Source organism: Talpa occidentalis, unplaced genomic scaffold (assembly GCF_014898055.3).
Source record: "Talpa occidentalis isolate TD23 unplaced genomic scaffold, MPIMG_talOcc4v2.1 talOcc4.14, whole genome shotgun sequence".
In the NCBI taxonomy this organism is placed as follows: domain Eukaryota; kingdom Metazoa; phylum Chordata; class Mammalia; order Eulipotyphla; family Talpidae; genus Talpa; species Talpa occidentalis.
In genome coordinates this window covers 76,386,842-76,401,025 of record NW_023601433.1, presented here as the reverse complement: position 1 = coordinate 76,401,025, position 14,184 = coordinate 76,386,842, and the positions used below count along the sequence as shown (strand labels likewise).

The 14,184-nt window shown below is 43.9% G+C and overlaps 1 long non-coding RNA gene across 1 annotated transcript in view; it reads right to left on the bottom strand.

The window, feature by feature from the left end:
* Nucleotides 1-275: 275 nt before the first annotated feature.
* LOC129145797 (uncharacterized) overlaps nucleotides 276-14,184 on the bottom strand; it is a 17,557-nt gene continuing 3,648 nt past the window's right edge. The window contains exons 2-3 of the long non-coding RNA XR_008551869.1: nucleotides 2,216-2,304; nucleotides 276-469 (exon numbers count right to left, since the gene is read on the bottom strand). This is a non-coding gene — a long non-coding RNA (uncharacterized LOC129145797). The remainder of the gene's footprint in view (nucleotides 470-2,215; nucleotides 2,305-14,184) is intronic.

The following is a 14,184-nucleotide window of genomic DNA, read 5'->3' as shown; positions in this document are numbered from 1 at the left end:
ACGCAGCGGTCTCTCTGCTGGTCGGCTTCTGCTCTGCTATTGTCTTCTGCAGTGAGCATCCCCCAAACTGGCTCTCCTATACAGAGACTTTCTGAATTTTAGCTTCCTTCTCTGTAAAATGGACCAAAAACCAATTATCTGATGAGAATTACGTGAAAACAGAGTAAGATAATGTATGTGGGAACTGGCTGTAAAGCACTATGTAAATATTATTATCCCTTGGAGGAGCCCATTATTTCAAGTGTTATGTTATTGGGAGTGGACTTGGAGATTAAACAGATATTCCACTTAGTAGGTAGAAACAGAGCTAGAATTTCCCTTAGACCTACTCTTTTTCTGATCTTTCCCATCTCAGGGAAGGACAACTCCACTTTCCCAGTGACACAAGCCAAGGCTTTGGGGGCAGCCTTGACTCTCTCCTCCGCTCACATTCAACATTCAATCCATCAGATGACCCTGTTGCCTATACCTTTAAAAAAAAAAAAAAAGATTTATTTATTGGGCCTCACCTGGAGGCGCAGGCGGTTGAACTCGGCGCTATGAAGCAGTCCACAGCCTCTGCAGCGTCGATTTGATCCCTGCTGGCTGGCAAGAATCCCACATGTCATGGCAGACCTCTCCTGTCTCGCCCGCTGCTCCCCTCAGCAGTGTATTTCGTCAGTCTGCCTGTTCTGTTCCCTGCTCTGTCTCTGGTGAATCCTTTTACCCTCCCGTGGATCTGGCCTACACCCCGGTTCTTGTATAAATAAATAAATAAATCTTAAAAAAATTATTTATTTATGCATATAAGAGCTAGGGTGCAGGCCACAGATGTGGGGGGTGGGTAAGAGGATTCACCAGAGACAGAATGGGGAGCAGAACAGGCAGATGAAATACACTGCTGAGGGGAGCAGTGGGTGAGACAGGAGAGGTCTGCTGCACCATGTGGGTCATTTTGCTGGCCAGGGATCAAACTCATGCTGCAGTGGCTGCAGACAGCTTCATAGTGTTGTGTCTTAACACCTTGTGCCACAAGGGAGGCCCCTACTTTTTTTTAAGATTTAATTTATGCATACAAGAGCTGGGGTAAAGGCCAGAGGTGTGGGGGGTGGTTAAAGGATTCACTGGAGACAGAGTGGGGAACAGAACAGGCAGACTGACTGAAGTACACTGCTGAGGGGAGCAGCGGGCAAGTCAGGAGAGGTATGCTGTGCCATGTGGGTAGCTCCCTGACTGGCTATGGATTGAACTCATACTGCAGAGGCTGCAAATAGCTTCATAGGTTGCGTCTTAACCCCTTGTGCCACCAGGGAGGCCCTGCCTAGATTTTATTTTTTAAGATTTATTTATTATTTATTTATACAAGCACTGGGTACAGTCAGAAGTGCGGGAGGGTAAGAGAATTTACCAGAGCCAGAGCGGAGAGCAGAACAGGCAGAGTGACGAAGTACACTGCTGAAGGGAGCAGTGGGCGGCAGGAGAGGTCTGTGCACCATGTGGGACCCTCGCCTAGTGGCCGGGGATTGAACCAGCTTTGCAGAGGCTGCGGGCAGCTTCGCAACCCAGCACTTAATCGCTGCACCACCAGGGAGGCCACCTGCCTAGGCTTTTAAACACATCTGTAAGTCAATCACTCTTCCAACTTCCACTCTTCCACTAATAACCAAACCACCTCTGCCCAGCAATCACCTCCAATTGGCTCCTGTCTTCACCTCATCTCACTGCAATCAATATCCGCAATGCAGAATGTCTTTTCAAATGGAAGCTGATTCACAGTACTTTTTAAAAAAAGATTTATGTATTTATGCATACAAGAACTGGGTACATGCCAAAGGTGCAGGGGGTGAGAGGATTCACCAAAGACAGAGCGGGGAGCAGAACAGGCGGACTCACTGAAATACACTGCTGAGTGGAGCAGTGGGCGAGACAGAAGAAGTCTGCCATGCCATGTTGGTTAGCTCCCTGGCTGGGGATCAAAGTTGTGCTGCAGTGGCTGCCGATTGCTTCATAGTGCTGAGACAACCCCTTGCGCCACCAGGGAGGCTCCTGATTCATAGCTCTTTGACTCTACACTTACAAATGCTCTCTATCTCACTGAAAATGAAATCCAAGGCAGATATGACCCGGCCTCTTGCTCCCTCTCTGACCTTGCACCTACCACCCTCTCCCTTACTTGCCCAGCTCTGAACACATTGGTCTTCTCACAGTTCTTCTAACAAGCCAAGCATACTTCTACCTCAGGGACTTTGCTTGCTAATCCTTTTGCATGGGATACTCTTTCTCCCGTCACAGGATTTGTCCTCTCACTTCAGCACAGCTGTTTTCCTGGATCATTGAATTTAAAAACAACATGCTGATGAAAAATGATGTAAGAATTATATAAAATAAAATATTAAAATAAATAAATAAATAAAAACAACATGCTTTCTGCCCTGTCCCTTTTCTTGCTTTTCCTTTCCTCTTGGAACTTCGCATCCCTGACATGTATTTACTGCCTTCCCCCATTACAATGCAGGACTTTGCTCACTGCTTTATCCCCAGCACCCAGCTTGAAAATTAATTCCTTTCAAATGACTATGTATAACGATTTCAGTTATTCCTGACTAAGTCCAGTGGCAATTTTCACGCCTGGGAGCTTTCTGGATTGGTTTCCCTTCCTTGTGTGTTGGGAAAAGTCACATGCTTACCTCTGTGTTCTAAAGGGTACAAAAGCCTATTATCCATGTTCAACGTTAAGTGTAATTACCCTGGCACTATGGGTTTGAAGAGAAGGCAAGTACCTACCCTTAGTGTCTACCCATCTTTAACTCTCTTCCTGATGCCTGCAGCTGCCTGGAATCTGGGGAGATTCATTCTTCCACAGTCTACTTTCTTTTTTTTTCTTTTTTTTTAAAGATTTATTTTATACAAGAATTGGGGTACAGGCCAGATATGCAGGGGGGTGAGAGGATTCACCAGAGACAGAGCGGGAACAGAACAGTAGACGGACCGAAGTACACTGCTGAGGGGAGCAGCGGGCAAGACAGGAGAGGTCTGTCCCGCCATGTGGGTTTCTCCCTGGCTGGCCTGGAATCGAACTCATGCTGAAGTGGCTGCGGATTGCTTCATAGGTTGCGTCTTAAACCCTGCGCCACCAGGGAGGCCCCCACAGTCTACTTTCTGTGAAGTGATATTGTGGAGAAGAAAAATGCATGTGAAAAAATAAAATTATGACTTAGAAGGTGGCTGTTGTGGGGAACTTAATTGTATTTACATAGGATGGAGAATGGAGACCCTGGCAAAATATCCACTCAAAGTTCTGCAGAGTTGTTACTGGTCTTGAGAGTTGGGAATTGGGGTTATATACCCAGCATAGATCATAAACTCTGGGAATACTCCCATCTATATCATAAACTCTGGGGATACTCATCATCCCTTGCCTCAATTTCACAGAACCCCAAATAAAATTCTCTAGCCTCTTTGCCTGCATGGTGACTATGTCTGATCCATGCAGCTCTGTCTTAAGGAGAGAAAAAGCCCATCTCTATTCTCAACATAGGGTCTGACCCCCACAGAATACCTAGCTCACTTGTGGGCCCTGGTGGTCATGATATGCATGGTCTTCCAGTGCTATGGGCTCCAACCTTGCCCAAGTGGCTTTTGCTGGCAGTGGGCTACCTTCCCTGCTCCATACACAGAAGGCTACACTTCCCAGAACTGTTCTCAACAAATTGTTCCCTTCTTTCTCAGACCTGTCTGGACTGGCTAGGGGACTGCACCATGATGTTGTATTTTCCCTTGGCAGAACTTGGATCTGGCTCCAATCCACGCCCTCCAAAGGCATCAGTATGTAACTACCAAGAGGTACCAGCAGGGGGAGCCAAGAAAATTCAGATTCTTCAGAAGGCAAAGGGTCAAGGATAAAAGCTATTTTTCTGAAGGGCTGAGGCAATTTTCTCCTCATTTAAGATACACAGAGCCAAGTGCCCTGTTAAAACTGTTGTTTGTGAAGTTCAGGTGAGTGGAAAGTGAAGGTGAGTGGAAAGCCAAAGGGGATTCATCTATTCCGTCATCAACTGTTTATTAAGCCAGGCTAGCCACTGCCTATAGAGTAGTTCAGAAGACAGTTAAAGTCCTTGACCTCATACACTTGAGTTTATGAACTGGGAGAACTAATAAGTGGAGGTCTAGGCACTTGGATCAAATGAAGATATGTAAATCAAAATAGAGTGTGAGGTCAGAAAATTCCTATGATTTTACCATTAAAAAAAAAAAATACACACACACATACACACACACACACAACCACATTACTCCCAGAGAAAGAATGCTAGCTTCAATAAAACTGCTAAAAGCAATCTAAATGAAAGTGTACAAAGTGTACATCACATTTCTGAGGGAAATAGCATCGAGAATAAGTAGAAACTGAAAACTTGATCGATATGCTGATTTTGCTTCAAAGCAGTCTCCTGCGGAGAGGGAGTGAGCAGGTACAGAGATGAAACAGGACTGGCCATATGCTGATGATTGCACAGCTGGGTGGCAGGTACCTGGTAATTCATCGCACAGTTATCTCAAATTCTACATGTTTGAAAATTCCTATGGGAAAAGTTTATACATATCAATAACTTGGTCAATGGACACTGTAGTTAAGTTTCACAGAAGATAGTCTATTTGTTTTTTTTTTTTAAGATTTATTTATTTATACATGAACTGGGGTACAGCCGGAGGTGCAGGAGGGTGAGAAAATTCACTAGAGACAGAGCAGGGACCAGAACAGGCAGACGACTGAAAACACTGCTGAGGGGAGCAGCGGGCAAGACGGGAACGGTCTGCTGCGCCGCGTGGGGATCTCCCTGGCTGGCTGGGAATTGAACACGCACTGTAGATGCTGCAGACAGCTTCAGAGTGCTGCGTTCAACCCGCTGCGCCACTGGGGAGGCCCAGTATCCTATTTGTTAAGGGAGAAAACTGTGCAACCAAAATTCCTACAAGCATTCCGAACACACTTAAATAACTGACATTTTCTCTATTGTTCCCTTCTTTCACAGATATGCTGCCAGAGCCTATGATCTTGATCATTTAAAGATTAGTACAATGTATGCAAATTATTTCACAGGGGCTTCTTACCTGTGTTATTCACAGGGGTAGAGAAGAAAACGTTCAAAACGTCCCTTGGGGCAAAAAATGAGATGTATAGTCTATCTTTTGTTGTCTAATAGGGAAGGAGTATTTGGTAATGATCATAAGGGAATCAAAGAGCATAAAGGATGAATTCTGTTCTGAGTAGCAGCACTAGTGGACAATCTTGAACAAGTTCCATAATCTCTGGTGGCTCCTCCCTTCAAAATTCAGAAATCTATTATATTTGGAAACAGCACTTGTAAATTCTACTTTTAGTAGCATGAGAGAAGCTCAAAGGACAGGTTCTTTCCCATATGTTTCCTCATTGGTAGAATGCCTTATAATTAAAACAAACAAAAACCTAACAGATTGTAAAGCTGAATTCTGGAGAACTCTGGTTTAAGAAAGTTGTCTTAGCAGGGGTCTCCCTGGTGGCACAGGGGTTAAGTGCTATCACCACTGCGACGGCAGCCTGAGTTTCTTTAGCCTGAGTTCCATCCCAGGCCAGGGAGCTACCCACATGGCACAACAGACCTCTCCTGTCTCTCCTACTGCTCCCCTCAGCAATGTATTCCAGTCCTTCTGCCTGTTCTGCTCCCTGCTCTGTCTCTGGTGGGTCCTCTCACCCCCTCCCTCCCATATCTGGCCTATACCCCACAAATCAATCAATCTTTTTTTTTTTTTTTAAAGAAAAGAAAGTTTTCTTAGCAGCCTTCTATCATAGAAATTCAATCCACAACTGGCAGGAAGTATTGGGCGCAAGCTAAGGCAGATGCGCTAGCCTAGGTTTCTCTGAGGATGAACTGAAAAATGAAATAGAAGCCAATATTCCCTGACACCCAGTTAAAGAGTCAGGGTCCAGAAGAAACAGTGCATGCATAGCTATCTAAAACAATAAAAACAAACCAAGAACTAAGAGCTTGACAAAACTAAGTACAACATAATTAGGCAATAAAACAAACACTTTGTAATTATCTCAAATGACAAATATGCAGACCATATAAATGATTCATGCAGAAGCATATGCTCCAAAAAAGTGAAAAGGAAGATACAAAAATACTCATCACAATATACAAATGTACTAAAAATCAGAAGCACATTTGGAGTGATAAAAAATAGTGCATTCACAAAGCTACAGTAATCAAAAGAGTATAGCACTGACACAAGGACAGACGTGTATATTAAATAGGCTAGACCTGGGAGTCCAGAAATAAATTCATACATGCACTGATTTTCCAAAAAGCCACCAAGACCATTCAGTGTCGGGCCTCTCTGGTGGCGCAAGGGGTTAAGCACCGCACTATGAAGCAATTTGCAGCCTCTGCAGCATGAATTCGATTCCCGGCCGGCCAGGGAGAAACCCACATGGCGCAGCAGACCTCTCCTGACTCGCCCGCCGCTCCCTTCAGCAGTGTATTTCAGTCAGTCTGCCTGTTCTGTTCCCCACTCTGTCTCTGGTGGATCCTCTTACCCCTCCTGCCCTGTCTCTCTGGCCTGTAACCCAGCTCTTGTATGCATAAATAAATAAATCTTTTTTTTTTTTTAAAAAAAGGCCATTCAGTGGCAAGAGGATAGTCTTTAACAAATGGTGCTGGGACAATTGGGGATCCACTTGCATAATATGACGTCAAAAGCAGAAAAATCAAAGGAAAACCAGAAACATTACAGACCTTCTCCTACTTATGATAGGGCTATATCCCAATAACCTCATTCTAAGTTGAAAATATTCTAAGTCAAAAGTGCATTTAATACACCTAACCTCTCAAACATCATAGTTTAGCCTATTCTACCTTACATGTGAAAAATTTTAAGAATATACAAAAAGGGCCTCCCTGGCGGTGCGGGCAGTTGAGCGCCCGCTCTGTGAAGCTGTCCGCAGCCTCTGCAGTGTGGGTTCGATCCTGGCCAGCCAGCAAGAATCCCACATAGCAAAGCAGACCTCTCCTGTCTTGCCCGCTGCTCCCCTCAGCAGTGTATTTCAGTCAGTCTGCCTGTTCTGTTCCCCTGGTGAATCCTCTCACCCTCCCGTGCATTTGGCCTGTACCCCGGCACTTATATAAATAAAATAAATCTTAAAAAAAAAATTAAAAAATAGGGCCTCCCCTGGTGCCGCAGCAGTTAAGCACTGGGCTGTGAGGCTGCCCACAGCCTCAGGTTTGATCCCTGGCCGCCAGGCGAGGGTCCCACATGGTGCACAGACCTCTCCTACAGCGCTCGATGCTCCCCTCAGCAGTGTATTTCTTCGTCAGCCCGCCTGTTCTGTTCCCTGCTCTGGCTCTGGTGAATTCTCTTATCCTCCCGCGCTTCTGACTGTACCCAGTGCTTGTATAAATAAATAAATATTTAAAAAATAAAAAAATAATTTAGGCAAGTGACTTAACCTCTTTATGTCTGTTTCTCCATTTGTAAAATGAGAATAACAGTACTTCCCACACATAGGGTTTTCATGAAGAATAGATGAGACATTATATATAAAAACACTTAGAACAGTTTCGGGCATGTACTACCTGCTCAGTAAATGTTATTTACCTTTACTGATGTTCATTACCGTCCTATGTTGAGCTAGGGTTTGGTAAACATTGCATGGCCAGATAAAAATGTACATCATTCTATGCAGAGATTGCTGTATTATACAATCCACTGTCAAATCAGGACTAGAGTCCCAGGATTCCAGAGAAGGGATGTTAAAACTCTAGTAAGTAAAAATACCAAAGTGATAACACTTTGACCTTCTTAAGACTCACTGAGCTGGCAATAGTTATACAATGGAAAAGAAACAAAATATTTTCAACTCTATTTCTAGATAAATTCATTTGCTTAAGCCACCCAGCATATCAAGAACAAAATGAGAGGGAGGTTCAGCTAAGCTGTAGCTTCTGATTCTAGAAAGTGGAAGTTAACGACAACAGCAATAATAACAGCAGACGTCCTGAATATGCATGAGGCATGTTTCTAAATGTTTTGCATATATTAACAATTGAGTGTTTATTGGAGATTTTCCCACTATATTCAAGAAAGATGAAACTCAGAGCAAGAAGGGTGTTATTAAGGCTTTCTCAAAAATCTAATGACTCACGAAAGTGACAAAAGGTTAGGCCACTCAGTGTTGGAGAGGACAGGATCTTAGAAAGTGGAAATGCTCCACGACAGGCTAGGAAGCAACAGCCTGGCTGCAATTGGGTGCAATTTCTACTTCTAATGTCAAGATAATGAGGAAGTTGCTGCTAATGCTGTCTAAAACTCAAGAACACTTAGCAGTGATGGCTGACTTCCAACTGAGCCATTAAGGTAAATGAAGAAGCAAGCTCCAGGTAGAGATATTATTGGGAACTCAAAGAACACACTGAGCGTTTGAAGTTGGTACTTAGCCTCCCATTATTGAACTCAGGGTCTTGCCATGCTGGGGCCAATTGGAGTCCACTTCTGACACCTCCCATAACCCTGCTTGTGTCTGTTATCTGGGATTCACAGAGGGTGAGAAGGACGCAATCAGATCTTATGACTGAGTCTCACAGTAGTAAGATATTAATTTCTCCTCCTTACCTTTCCTTCCAACCACACTCTATGATCCTGTTTGGGAGTCTTTTTTTCTTTTCTCTCCACTTTAATGTGACAGAGCACGAAGAATACATAGCACGTATTAGTACTTCCTGACATACCAATGCTTTGAAAGTTCTCTCTTAAGAGCATGGCAGATGGAGACAACCATGAAAAAAGATCGGAGAAGAAAGTTTCACAGAGAGTAGTCCACATGAAAGGACAGAATTGGAAAAAAGGTCAGGAGGGAACTGAGATGAGAAAAAGAAAAGGAGTCCCTGACAGAAGGTACTCAAGAGCTGTCTATTGACTGGAAGAATAAACAGTAATTGTAGAATGAAACACCAGGATTCTAGACGGGGTCAGATATCCTCACAGCTACCTTACTGTTAACCCACACCCACGATGTACTTAACAGATAAAAATCTGATTTACATATTGTTTATGTAAGTACAAATGCTAACAATAACTGTGCATGATTATATTCAAAGCAATTCGAGGCAAATACCACAATCAGGGCTTGGTGCATTTGAAATACACAGATGAGTGATCTTACATTCTGAAAACATAGCAAAGATTAGGGCGAAAACACTGCGTTCCTAAAGTTAACCCTCGGAGCCCATCATGCCATGTGACTAGGCCACGCCTAGACTAGGCAGGCCTAGCATCTGCTCAAGGTCAACAGCTCCAACTCCAAACCTAGGACTTTCCTTTTCTGCTTCCTCTGCATGACAGCTTGGAACACTTGGGCTCTATCTCTGAAATCCCATTTATTGCAAAAGCTCTTGATAAGCTATGAAGTCTGGGTTTGAGGCCTGGTTTCTCACCTCCACTTCAAGACCTATTTCCCACACCCTGAGCATCTGATTTCATGGAATTCACACATTCTCATTATGCTCGTGACTTCTAAGGTTAGACGCAAACTCCCTTGTGGCTTCTTGCCAGCCTGCCTTTGTTCTAGCACCTTTTAGCTCAACCCCACTCATCTGTGTCTTACTATGATATTTTTTGTCATGTTGGCTCATCACTAGCTCTATTATCATACTGCTTGAAGGGCATTCCTACCGTGCATACCTTACCCTTGTGTCAAATTGAAAACCATCAAGGGTAGGGCCTCCCTGGTGGCACGAGGGGTTAAGAGTTCGAGCCCTGGCCAGGGAGCTAACCCACATGGCACAGCAGACCTCTCCTGTCTCACCCACTGCTCTCCTCAGCAGTGTATTTCAGTTAATCCACCTGTTCTGATCCCTACTCTCTCTCTGGTGAATCCGCTCACCCCCACCACACCTCTGGCCTATACCCCAGTTCTAGTATGCATAAATAAATAAAAATAAATCTTTAAAAAAAAAAAAAGAAACTTGCATAAATGACTTGTAAAGCAACTACATGACAGAGTAGGAGATTCAAACCCAGATATCCTGACTTAATTCTTGGGTCTAGGTCACTACTGTCTTTCCTCTAGGTCACTGCAGCAGCCTCCTTATCTTAAAACCTTCTGTTTTGGTTTCCTCTGATCTTCTATTCTTCTTGTTCAGCTGACACCTGCCTGCTGTCCTGCCCTATACCATAGTATAATCAAAGCTCTGCTGGCACCCTCTTAAAAATAAGTAAGTCAGGGGCCTCCCCGGTGGCGCAGCGGTTGAGCGCTGGGTTGCGAAGCTGCCCGCAGCCTCTGAGGCGCCGGTTCGATCCCCGGCTGCTCCCCGGCCACCGGATGAGGGTCCCACATGGTGCGCAGACCTCTCCTGCCGCCCGCTGCTCCCCTCAGCAGTGTACTTAGGTCCTTCTGCCTGCTCTGCTCCCCGCTCTGGCTCTGGTGAATTCTCTCACCCTCCCGCGCTTCTGACTGTACCCAGTGCATGTATAAACAAAAACAAACGAATAAATAAATAAAAACACATGCCTCTTTAAAAAAAAAAAAAATAAGTCAGATTTTTTTTTTTTTTTTTTTTGGCTAGAGTGCTCTAAACATAACTGATTCTTGACACTTTTTTGCTTAAAATTCTTTACTGACTCCTTGCTTTCAGGTCAAAGTCCATACTTGGAAACCTCCACAATCTTTGCCAGCAAGTGTTTGCCACTTTGGCTTCATGGCCTTTTGTTTCTGCCTCACTTTAATCACTATGCTGAAGGCCCCACTATTCACAATGATAGCTTAAATTTCTAGGCTTCTGCATTCTGTCTGGTCTGCCAAGAACATGAACTCCTACCCTTTTCAGATTTTACTTCTTTTGATAAGCTGACTTCCTAAAACTAGGCCATATGTCCTGCCTGTGAGATCCTACAGCCCCAGTACTAATCTCTACTGTTGCATTTATTTCACTGTATAGTTTGCATGTCAAATGGTATCTGCTCTATCACAAGGCTGTGAGCTTCTGGAGAGCAAGGACCTTGTGGATTCACTGTGCATTTTCAGAACTCAGTTTGGGGCCTGTCTGATGCACAATAGACATTTAATAAACATTTACTGAGAAATAAACTTTTTTGTCTCTATTACACTTTTTAACAACTACTTGTATAATCACCCATTATTGTTTCTATTTTTTTAAAAAGATTTATTTATTTATTTATACAAGCACTGGGTACGGTCAGAAGCGCAGGAGGGTGAGAGAATTCACCAGAGCCAGAGCTAGGAGCAGAGCAGGCAGAAGGACCTAAGTACACTGCTGAGGGGAGCAGCTGGCGGCAGGAGAGGTCTGTGCGCCATGTGGGACCCTCCTCCTGTGGCCGGGGAGCAGCCGGGGATCGAACCGGCGCTGCAGAGGCTGCGGGCAGCTTTGCAACCCAGCGCTCAACCACTGTGCCACCGGGGAGGCCCTGTTTCTATTTTTTATAGGCTTTACTCTGATCTTTAGAACATGTACATTGAAGATATACTCAATACTTCTAAGTGAGAGGATACTGACATAGCTAACATTTATTCAGGGTTCAATAAATGTCAGCAATCCAATAATACAGGCACTATTTTAAATTCTCTCTCCCTTCACCTGAGAAAACTGAGTCATAGAGACTTTAGTAGCTTTACTAAGATGACACAGTTAAATGACAAAGCAGGAATCTGAGTCCTGACATTAGCGCCTTAACTCTTAACCACTGTAATAACAGCCAAGGAAACTAAGAATTACGGATGCTAAGTAACTGCCTAAAACCACACTGCAGTACAGAGACTAAAGCCTAGGCCTATACAAAGCCTGCACTTTTAATTATTTGTCATACTGTTTTCTTGCTTATATGTCAATGCTAAAGCTCATATTGGGTGCTGATAAATTTTTTTAAAAGATTTATTTATTTATGCATACAAGAGCTGGGGTACAGACCAGAGGTGTGGGAGGTGAGAGGGTTCACCAGAGACAGAGTGGGGAGCAGAACAGGTGGAGTGCTGAAATGCACTACTGAGGGGGGGCATCAGGTGAGTCAGGAGAGGTCTGCTGCGCCATGTGGGTAGCTTCCTGGCCAGGGATCGAACTCGTGCTACAGTGGCTGAAGACAGCTTCATAGGTTGCGTCTTTACCCCTTGTGCCACCCAAGAGGCCCTGGTGCTGATAGATTTTAAAAGTTGAAGATTCAGTTTACTGAGTTTGGAGAATATTAGATCCCTTTCCAAAAGAAGCATAATTGCAGTTTCCTGGGTTATTTTACCTTGCATATGGGCAGCCTAGTTTTAACATACTAGTCTCTAGTATTCTCCCTGTGACACTGAAGACTGTTTTCATCACTGTGAAAGCCGTGTTTTCTAAGGCTGGCCTTGAACTGCAAACCCACTCTTATTCAGGAATTTACTTTTTTTCCCCTCAAAACCAGTTTAGTGATATTCCCAAGTTCTCTGCTTTTGTGGCTCCTTAGTTCCCTGGTGTGGAATGTCTTGTTCTGAAAGTGACCTGTGAGTCATAAGCCTTTTTGATTGTTTTATTGTTTACTCCTTGAAGAATTCTAATCTCTGTAGCGATATTAGGTTCTTTCCCTCCTTTATTTCAAACATGTATTAAACATTTAACTATGGGGCCTCCCCTGGTGGCGCAGGCAGTTGAGTGCCGCACTGTGAAGCTGTCTGCAGTCTCTGTAGTGCTGGTTTGATCCCGGCCAGCAGGCGAGGGTCCCACATGGCGCGGCAGACTTCTCCTGTGTCGCCCGCTGCTCCCCTCAGCAGTGTATTTCGTCAGTCTGCCTGTTCTGTTCCCTGCTCTGTCTCTGGTGAATCCTCTCACCCTCCTGCGCATCTGGCCTGTACCCCGGTTCTTGTATAAATGAATAAATAAATCTTTGAAAAACAAAACAAAACATTTAACTATGAGCCAAAATGGAAACCATCTAATATACTGAAGGTCACACTTTCAAATAAAAGGCCTTGGGGTTCAGGTATTTTGACTATATTATTTCCTTAACATGATTCATAACATCACCCCTTGCTCATTTTGCAGTCATACATCCAAATATCTTCCAGCACAATCTCAGTGAAAACACACTCTACGTGCCAATCATTTGGCAGAGCTGTTGGGGAAAGTGCAGTGATAATAAGCAAAACACATATATGGTGACCAAAGCCCATCTGCAGTCTTAGCTACTTCTATAGCACATAATATGGAGAGAACAGCGGGACCCAACTCATTAGATATATTTCAAAGAGTTTCACCTACACCTTGACAAAAAGGACTTGAGCTGGCAAAAGGATTCTTTTTTTTTTTTTTTTTTTAAGATTTATTTATTTATTTATACAAGCACTGGGTACAGTCAGAAGCGCGGGAGTGGGAGCGTAGCAGATAGAAGGACGGAAGTACACTGCTGAGGGGAGCAGCAGGCGGCAGGAGAGGCCTTTGTGCCATGTGGGACCCTCCTCCGGTGGTGGCCGGAGAGCAGCTGGGGATTGGGGAACGAGCAGCTTCACAACCCAGGGCAAAAAGGATTCTTAAGCCTTTTTAAAGCTTTATGGTTTTCTTGGGCCTCCCCTGGTGGCGCAGTGGTTGTGCGCTGGTTGAGGCTGCAGCCTCTGCAGTGCCAGTTCGATCCCTGGCCACCAGCGAGGGTCCCACAAGGAAAAAAAAAAGCTTTATGGTTTTCTTATTAGAGCTCTTCCACTAACATACCTTGTTATCAAGATGAACTGTCCAACCTTCTTGGGAAGTACTTGGAGGCTATTCTCTGAGTTTATGGCATGGCTTTGTCTCTCTGGATTAGTACTGATTTTATATGAAACTGAGAGTCAAACATCCCTGAAAATTTTAGTAAAATATGAATATTATAGCTCACAGTGCTGTCTCTAGGAACATAAGCATGCAAAAATAGGTATTTGATTTCTGCAGCATCATATTATTATTGCAGTAATATTTCCAAAAGAGAAGTGTGGAGCAACTGTAGGTCATAAAATATAGCCATGTTATACTAATTCAGGAAACAAAGCTCAAATATGGATCATAAGAAAAAGATCAAAACCTCACCAATGATGACGACAGACACGTCTCTGAACTAAATCTAATTTTCTTGATGAAGGAAGGTACTGATGGTACAATAGAATATGCCTTTGAAGTACCGATAAACAAAACAATCAATAATCATCCTGGTAAATGTCTT